The sequence below is a fragment of the Panthera pardus genome, unplaced genomic scaffold (assembly GCF_024362965.1).
Source record: "Panthera pardus isolate Hobbes unplaced genomic scaffold, ASM2436296v1 HiC_scaffold_26, whole genome shotgun sequence".
Classification (NCBI taxonomy): Eukaryota; Metazoa; Chordata; class Mammalia; order Carnivora; family Felidae; genus Panthera; species Panthera pardus.
Window position 1 is genome coordinate 20,583,307 of NW_026526832.1, and position 9,010 is coordinate 20,592,316.

At 43.1% G+C, this 9,010-nt stretch overlaps 1 long non-coding RNA gene across 1 annotated transcript; it reads right to left on the bottom strand.

The window, feature by feature from the left end:
- Nucleotides 1-5,015: 5,015 nt before the first annotated feature.
- LOC128773640 (uncharacterized) lies at nt 5,016-5,448 on the bottom strand. Its single transcript, XR_008417985.1, has 2 exons — nt 5,312-5,448; nt 5,016-5,222 (listed from the first exon to the last, which is right to left on the bottom strand). It is a non-coding gene; the product is annotated as an uncharacterized LOC128773640 (long non-coding RNA).
- Nucleotides 5,449-9,010: the final 3,562 nt, after the last annotated feature.

Below are 9,010 nucleotides of genomic sequence, written 5' to 3' on the forward strand. Positions count from 1 at the left end.
TATTTTTATTTTTGAAATTATTTTATACTCACGGAACCGTTGTAAGAATTGTACCAAGAAACCCATCTACTCTTTTTTTTTCTTTTTAAGATTTTATTTTTAAGTAATCTCTATACCCAATGTGGGACTTGAACTCACAACTCTGAGATCATGAGTCTCAATGACTGAGCCAGCCGGATGCCCCAAGAACAGCCATATACTCCTCATCTAGACACTGTGTTCAAGTTTTGCCATGTGTTCAAGTTTTGCCAACTGTCCCAAGAATTACCTTTATAGCAACAGAATTCTAACCCAGGACCACGTGTTTCACTTAGTTATCATGTCTCTTTGGTCTACTATCTAGAAGAATTTCTTAGTCTGGTTTTTTAATTAAGCTTTTTTTCTTTTTCTTTTTTTTTTTTTTTTTTTTTTCAACGTTTTTTATTTATTTTTGGGACAGAGAGAGACAGAGCATGAACGGGGGAGGGGCAGAGAGAGAGGGAGACACAGAATCGGAAACAGGCTCCAGGCTCCGAGCCATTAGCCCAGAGCCTGACGCGGGGCTCGAACTCACAGACCGCGAGATCGTGACCTGGCTGAAGTCAGACGCTTAACCGACTGCGCCACTCAGGCGCCCCTTTTTCTTTTTCTTTTAAGTAACTCTACACCTAACATGGGGCTTGAACTCACGACCCGACCCGGAGATCAAGGGGTGCATGCCCCACTGAATGAACCAGCTGGGTGCCACCCTTAGCCTATTCTTGACCTTTGCCCCTTTCACATTCTTCGGTATTACAGGCATTAATTACAGCTATTAATTTGTGGACTGTCCCTCTATTAAGGTTTAGTTTCGTCATGATTAGATTCAGGTGATGCACAGAAGTGAGGCGGTGGCCTTCTTACCGTATCCCATCAGGTGGCACTTGATGACAGTGTTTGGTTCGATTACTGGTGACATTAACTTTGATCATTCATTAAGGCAGTGTCTGTCAGGCTTGTAGCTTCTCCTTGTCCCTTTGTAATTAATAAGCATTTGGGGAGGAGATACTGTGAACTATGTAAATATCCCACTTTTCTACGTTTCACCGCTAGTTTTAACGTCCGTTGATGTTTCCTGCTTGAATTAATTACTGCTATCTGGTTGCCAAATGGTGGCATTATTTCTTCTGCAGTTGTTAGTCGACATTAACGTGAGAAACCGTTTTCTCTTCTTATTTGTTTGCTTGTTTATATCAATGTGGACTCTTGGATTCCTGTTTTATTTCATGGGTTATAATCCATTATTGTCATTTTTTTTTTTTAATTTAAATTCAAGTTAGTTAACATATAGTGTAGTATAGGTTTCAGGAGAATTCAGTGACTCATCCCTTACATGTAACACCCAGTGCTCATCCCAACAAGGGTCCTTCACCCATTTAGCCCACCTCCCCACCCACCTCCTCTCCTGCAACCCTCAGTTTGCTCTCTGTATTTAAGAGTCTCTTATGATTTGCCTCCCTCTGTTTTTATCTTATTTTATTTTTCCTTCCCTTCCCCTATGTTCATCCATTTTGTTTCTTAAATTCCACGAGTGAAATCATGATATTTGTCTTTCTCTGACTTATTTGGCTTAGCATAAGTTCTAGTTCCATCCATGTTGGTGTAAATGGCAAGATATCGTTCTTTTTGATCACAGGGTAACATTCCACTGTATATTTATACTACATCTTTTTTTTAATGTTTATTTAGTTTTGAGAGAGAGAGAGAGAGCGTGCAAGCAGGGGCGGCATGGAGAGAGAGAGAGAGACAGAGGATCCAAAGCGGGGCTCTGCGATGAGAGCAGCAAGCCCGACGTGGGGCCCGAACTCATGAACCAGGAGATCATGACCTGAGCCAAAGTTGGTCGCTCAACCAACTGAGCCACGCAGGCGACCTCTGCATCTTCTTTATACATTCATCAGTCGGTGGACACTTGGGCTCTTTCCATAATTTGGCTCTTGTCGATAGCGCTATCAACATTGGGGTGCATGTGCCCTTTCGGATCAGCATTTTTGTATCCTTCTGATAAATACCCAGTGGTGCAGTTGCTGGGTCTTAGTGTAGTTCTACTTTTAATTTTTTGAGGAACTGAATACTGTTTTCCAGAGTGGCTGCACCAGTTTGCGTTGTCACCATAGTTCAAATATTCCCCTTTCTCGAATTCTTGCCAACATCTGTTGTTTCCAGAGTTGTTAGTGTTAGCCATTCTGACAGGTGTGAGGTGGTATCTCATTGTGGTTCTGATTTGTATTTCCCTGATGATGACTGATGTTGAACATCTTTTCATGTGTCGGTTGGCCATGTGGATGTCTTCTTTGGAGAAGTGTCTATTCATGTCTTCTGCCCATTCTTCGCTGCATTATTTGGCTTTTGGGTGTTGAGTTTGATAAATTCTTTATAGATTTTGGATACTAACGCTTTGGATACGTCATTTGCAAATATATTCTCCCATCCCATCGGTTGCCTTTTAGTTTTGCTGATTGTTTCCCTCACTGATGTAGAAGTTTTTATCTTGATGAGGTCCCAATAGTTCATTTTTGCTTTTGTTTCCCTTGCCTCTGGAGACATGTCTAGTAAGAAGTTGCTGCAGGCAGGGGCACCTGGGTGGTTCAGTTGGTTAAATGCCCGACTTTGGGCATTGGTGGTTCATGGTTGAGGCCACACTTTGGGCTTGGGGCTCTCATTGCAGAACCCCCTTTGGATCCTCTGAATCTCACAGGTTCATGGGTTCAAGGCCTGCATCCACACTGACAGTGTGGAGCCTGCTTAGGATTCTCTCTCTTTCCCTATCTATGCCCCTCCCTCACTTGCACTTTCTCTCTTCCTCAAAAAGAAATAAACTTAAAAAAAGAAAAGGAAGTTGCTGCAGTCTGCAGTCGAAGTCAAAGAGGTTGCTGCCTGTGTTCTCTAGGATTTTGATGGTTTCCTTTGTTGTTGTTGTTGTTGTTTTATAGCAAGGTCTATGCCCCCCACGGGACTCGAACTCACACCCCCAGGATCAAGAGTTGCTTGCTCTACCAACTGAGCCAGTCGGGCGCCCCTGTCATTATTTGTTTTGATGCTCAAATTATCCCAGATTTGGTCAGTGGTAGTGCCTTCAAGCTGGCTTCTGTGTTCTTTTGAAATCTTTCCTTTCTTCTATAAGCACTTCCTTACTTTACGGCACAAAAAAATGTTCCAGACTCATCCAAGAAGGCCCAATTCATTTTAGTGACAAATAGTGCCCTCATTGCTAATGGTAGTCTATACTCCCAGGCTCTCTCAGTGGACAGAGCTTGGAAATATACATGTTGTATTCACACACTCGTTCATTCACATACGTTTTACAACTGTATTTACATCTACCTATCTAACCACGAGTGCTCTGAGTGCTCTACTGAATCTTCCAATTTTGACCCAACATCTAAGGGTTTGTTTTGGGGTTCCCATTTTTCATATTTATAACTCCTTTCCCTGACAGTTGAGACCCCTGGCTCCCATTAAACTCAATGTATTTATCTGTTGCCCAATTTCCTTGTATGTGGCCAATTTCTTGACCCCCCACAGGACTGCCACCATTTGTTAGTTGTCAGTTCCCCTCCTCATGTGGGTGCCAGCCTTTGCCAGTCCCTGCTCTGCACAGCCATGCCTGAAGGCTTTTTGACTGAATTTCTTTTTAAAAACTTTCTTTCATGTTTATTTTATTTTTTGAAAGAGACAGAGCACAAGCAGGGGAGGCACAGAGAGAGAGGGAGACTGAGGCCGACTCCAGCCTCTGAGCTGTCAGCACAGAGCCCTACGCGGGGCTCAAACTCTCGAACTGAAAGATCATGACCTGAGCTGCAGTCAGACTCTTAACTGAGTGAGCCCCCCAGGTGCCCCAGCTTTTTGACTGAGTTTCTAAAGGAAAGGAGGGGGAAAAGATTGAAGAGGGCAGAGACACATTGTATTTGAAGCAGGAATCCTCTATCTTACATCGCTTTCCATGTGCTGCAGCAAATTTAGAAAAGTAGGAGATGAGAAGAGAAGGGATGTGAACTGTCCCTACTCCAGGGGTTTATAGATAGAATAGTCCAGAAGAAATTCTTTGTGAATGTTAAGAGCAAAAAGCCAGCATGCTCATCACCCGTGCTACTCACACATCTGGCTTCCAGCTGCTATCTGTCCCTGTTGGTGAGGTAGTTATATCAGGGACCCTTCCCTGTGTGCTCCCAGGCAAGTCAGTCCACATCCTGGGCCTCAGGCTCCTCGTAGAAAAGGTCAAAGTGATGACCTTTCCTCTCTCACCAGCAGCTACTGATCATAAGAGACACTAGAGAAGTTTATGAAGAATAGAGAACCCTATAAATGTAAAGTGTTATTATGGTTGTATTAGTTACAATATAAGATCAGCTGCCTAATGGCAATCCAAAATAATTGGGGCTTAAACAAATAGAAACTCTCCACGTAGTAATATGGGTATGAATGGACCAGAGCTGGCTCGGGACTGTTCCGTGGGATTAGAGACCTATGCTCCTTGCACATTGTTGTTTCAACCAAGACACTCACGACCACATTTGTATTCCAGTCATCGGAAAGGGAGAAAAGAAGTAGAGGACACTTCCTGTTCCTTTATGGGAACCTGGAAGTTGCATACCCCTGTTGGCCAGAACTTTATCACACCTCCCTTCAAGGTGGAAATCCGTGTCTTTATTCTGAGTGGGTAATTATCAGGGATTTTATTATGGTACTATTTTATGTATTGGTCCTGTTCCTGTTCACAGGATATGTCAGGATTCTTTTTTTTTTTTTTTAAGATTTTATTTTTAAGGGGCGCCTGGGTGGCTTGGTCGGTTAAGCGTCTGACTTCGGCTCAGGTGAGTTCGCGGTCCGTGAGTTCGAGCCCCGCATCGGGCTCTGTGCTGACCACTCAGAGCCTGGAGCCTGTTTCGGATTCTGTGTCTCCCTCTCTCTCTGCCCCTCCCCCGTTCATGCTCTGTCTCTCTCAAAAATAAATAAATGTTAAAAAAAAAAAAATTTTTTTTAATAAAAAAAAAAAAAAGAATTTATTTTTAAGAAATCTCTACACCCAACGTGGAACTTGAACTCAATCCCAAGATCATGGGTCGCACGTTCCACCAACTGAGCCAGCCAGGCATTCCTGCCCTATATTCTTTGGGCTTTTCATGATGGCCTCTGCAAAGTCTAGGTGGGTCCTTGCTGGGAACAGCAGAGTCAAGGTCTGCAGGTATTAGACCTTATACAATCTGGGGGAGGGGGAGAAGAGTCCTTATTAAGAAAAAGAATGAATATTATGAAACAAAATTAGATATCCAAGTCAATATTTGAAGGGCACCTGGTGGCTCATTTGGTTGAGCTTCAGACTCTTGATTTCAGCTCAAGTCATGATCCCAGGGTCATGGGATCAGGTTCATGCTGAGCTCAGAGCTCTCTCTCTCTCCCTCTGTCCCTCTCCCCTGGCTTGCGCTCTGTCTCTCCAAAAAAAAAAAAAAAAAAAAAAAAGTTAATATTTGTTTGGAATGAGAAAATAAATCACAACATAGGACACAATTTAAAAGCTGACAAATACCATATCGTAAAATTCAGAAAAATTATACAATATTTTTATTATTTAAACACCTGACAGACCTCTCTAAAACTTTTTACCCTGTATTTTTTTTTCTGCTGTGCATTTTTTGAATGCCTCTGCCTTTGACAGCAATTTTGTAATTGTTTTCTAGCCAAAAAACACAAAAATAATTCTGCCTTTCTCTTATTGAGAGTTTAGAACAGTTTCTTTCTGCTTGAACTCATTATCGGTAATGTCATCTGAATTCTTAGAATTATGGTTAAATTTGGGAAAACCTCTATCAAGTTTTTTCCTACGAGAGCTATAAGATTTCAGGGCATTCCAAGTTGTATGTGTGTGCACAGTAACTAACCTCAAATACGGTTTGAAATAATAATGCTTATTAACCAGTTTGTTGACAGTGTTCTAATTGTGATGGCTGAGTATGAATTTTTTGTATACCTTTATATGTCAGTATCTGTAGAGATGTAGAACACGTGCAAAGTATACACAGATGTACTAGGTCTTTTCTTGTAGCTACAAGAGTGTAAACACAAGAATCCTGATAATTCTCTTGTGTGCAATTTCCATCAAAAAGGGGAAAGATAAGACGAGTGCCTGGATGGCTCGGTTCCTTAAGGGTCTGACTCTCTTGAATTTGGCTCAGGTCTTGGGATCCAGCCCCCTGCTGGGTTCCGTGCCGAGCATGGAGCCTCCTTAAGATTCTCTCTCTCTCTCCCGCTCTCTCATTCTCTGCCCCTGCAGCCCCAACCGGCTCGTGTACTGTCTCTCTCTCTCTAAACAAACATGGGGGAATTAATGAATTTTATGCGCCTGATTATATAGGCTGTATCATGTACATTCCTGACAGGGGGGAGATTCCAATTTGACCAGGCACTGATGAGAACCCAATAGTCCACTTACACTGTTTTACACATCTGATAGAAGAAGTTTCGGCCGACTAGCTTTGGGTTCTGTAAATTTCAGACCTTGTCTCTCCTTCATGCCCACCCACATCTGGTGCCAGGCACTGCAGAACTCTTCATTACCAACTTGTAATGTCTGGCCTGGCACCCTCACATTTTGCTACCGGGCGTATTGGGAGAGTGGATGATAGGCATGTTCCCGGCAGCCATTCTTGCACTCGGTGAGCTAGCAACGATTTATCCATGCACGCAAGTGACTGTGAACCACGTAACTATATCCTACTAAAGCAAACTCAAAGTCTCCAACTCAGTGTCTCCTTAGTTGGATCTCAATGCCTGTAGCCATGCCATGAGACATGGTGTTGTGTTTGTTTTTTTTTAAACGTGTCAAAATTTTCTTCATTTTCTTTTTCCTTTTCAAATTTGTATTTACATTGCGGTTAGTGAACGTAGAGTGCAATATTGGTTTCAGGAGTAGAATTCAGTGATTCATCGCTTAACATATAACACCCAGGGCTCATCATCAAGTGCCCTCCTTAATGCCCATCACACATCTAGCCCCGCCCCCCCCATCAGTCCTTAGTTTGTTCTCTATCTTTAAAAGAGACAGGGTACCTTGGAGGTGGCTCCGTAAGTTAAGCGTCTGACTCTTGATTTGGGCTCAGGTCATGATCTCATGATTCTTGAGATGGGGCTCCACGCTGACAGCTCAGAGCCTGCTTTGGATTCTCTCTCTCTTTCCCTCGCTCTCTGCTCCCCCATCGCTCTCTCTCAAAAATAAATAGACTTAAAAAAAAGAGAGAGAGAGAAGAGACAGTGGTCTTAAGTGACTGCAGTTAAAATATCTTTTAGAATTTACATTGTTAGGGCTCCTCACTGGGCCGTGCAAGCAGGAGGGTCCTAGGGTTTAAGCTTCAGTAGCCCCAGAGTAAATTTACATCAGTCCCTGCAGCCATAGCACAGAGCTTTAATGGCAAAGTGATTCACGTTAGGAAGCAACCTTGCATCCCCTTTGGTACCTTAGCCCTGGTGTTTCTGCCTCCATAGCACTTCACTCCCCAACCTCCATCCCAAAGACTGCTCTCTTCCTGATAAAGAAAATGTAAATAGGCAAGTAAGTATCACCATGGAATTTTTTCTTAATGTGAACTATTTTTTTAAGTTTTTTTTTGAGTTCTATGCATTGTGGGGCTCGAACTCACCACCCCAAGGACAAGAGTCATGTGAACTTCCAATTGAGCCAACCAAATGCCCCAGAAACTATTTTTTTTTAAATTATAAGATCAATACACACCAAGTCAGAAAATTTGAAATAAATAAACATACACATACACATGCACACAGGAAATTAAACAATACCTAGATAAATAATTTTAACATTTTAATCTATGTATTTGGGGGACTTTTTTTAAGTTTTATTTATTGAGAGAGAGAGAGAGAGAGAGAGAAGGAGGACAGAGAGAGAGGGAGAGAGAATCCCAAGCAGTCTCTGCACTGTCAGTACAGAGCCCTATGTGAGACAGGAACTCACAAACTGTGAGATCATGACCTGAGCTGAAATCAAGACCCCGAAGCTTAACTGACTGAACCACCCAGTCGCTCCTGTATTGGAAGGACTGTTGAGGATGGGTGCTAAGAGCTTCCTCTCCCACTTTGGGACTGTGCCCAGTTCATAGGCAGCTTTCACCGAGGCTAAGCTCCAGAGCATTGCTCCTGAGCATGTGGCCGGGGTGGGAGGGTGAGCGTGCACCTGCACTCATGTGCACAAACACTCGTGTGCACACACACAGGTACGGGCACACAGCCGTGTGTTTGGTCTCTCTCTCTCCAAAGGAGAGGAGGAACAATTTCTAGAGCCACATATTCACACACATGTTCACTTTTGATGCCCAGTCTGGGTGACCTCCCTTTCCTCAACTAGCGCCAACCCTGGAATGTAGCTGATTAAAGGACATCTTTGTTTAAAAATAGGCATAAAGTCTGATGACACAATTAAACGGCTCCCACAGAAGGAATCTAAATGTATAGAGCTTCCTCCCTCCCTCCCTCCCTCCTTCCCTCCCTCCCTCCCTCCTTTCATTCCGGCCTCCTGCCCTTCCTTCCTTCCCTCCTTCCTCCCTCCTTCCCCACCTATCTGTCTCTCTCCTTCTCTCTCTCTTTTGGGAGCCAGGGGTCCCCAAGGGATAAAATCGTGATTTAAAAACAAAACAGGGAGGGGCACCTGGGTGGCTCAGTCAGTTGAGCTTCCAGCTCTTGGTTTCAGCTCAGGTCATGATCCCAGAGTCATAGGATCAAGCCCTTGTCAGGCTCTGTGCTGAGCACTGAGTGTGGAGCCTGCTTAAGGATTCTCTCTCTCTCCCTCTGCCCCTCTCCCCCATTTGTGCTCATTCTCTCTCTCGCTCTCAAATAAAATTTTTAAAAATTAAAAAAACTAAAACCAAAACAAAACACATTTAAAAATAAAACTAAAACAGATTTTTTTATTATCTTTGAGAAAGACTGCTAATATATTTTACTTATCTACATTTTTCATGAGCAACAAAGAACACAGAATGAATAG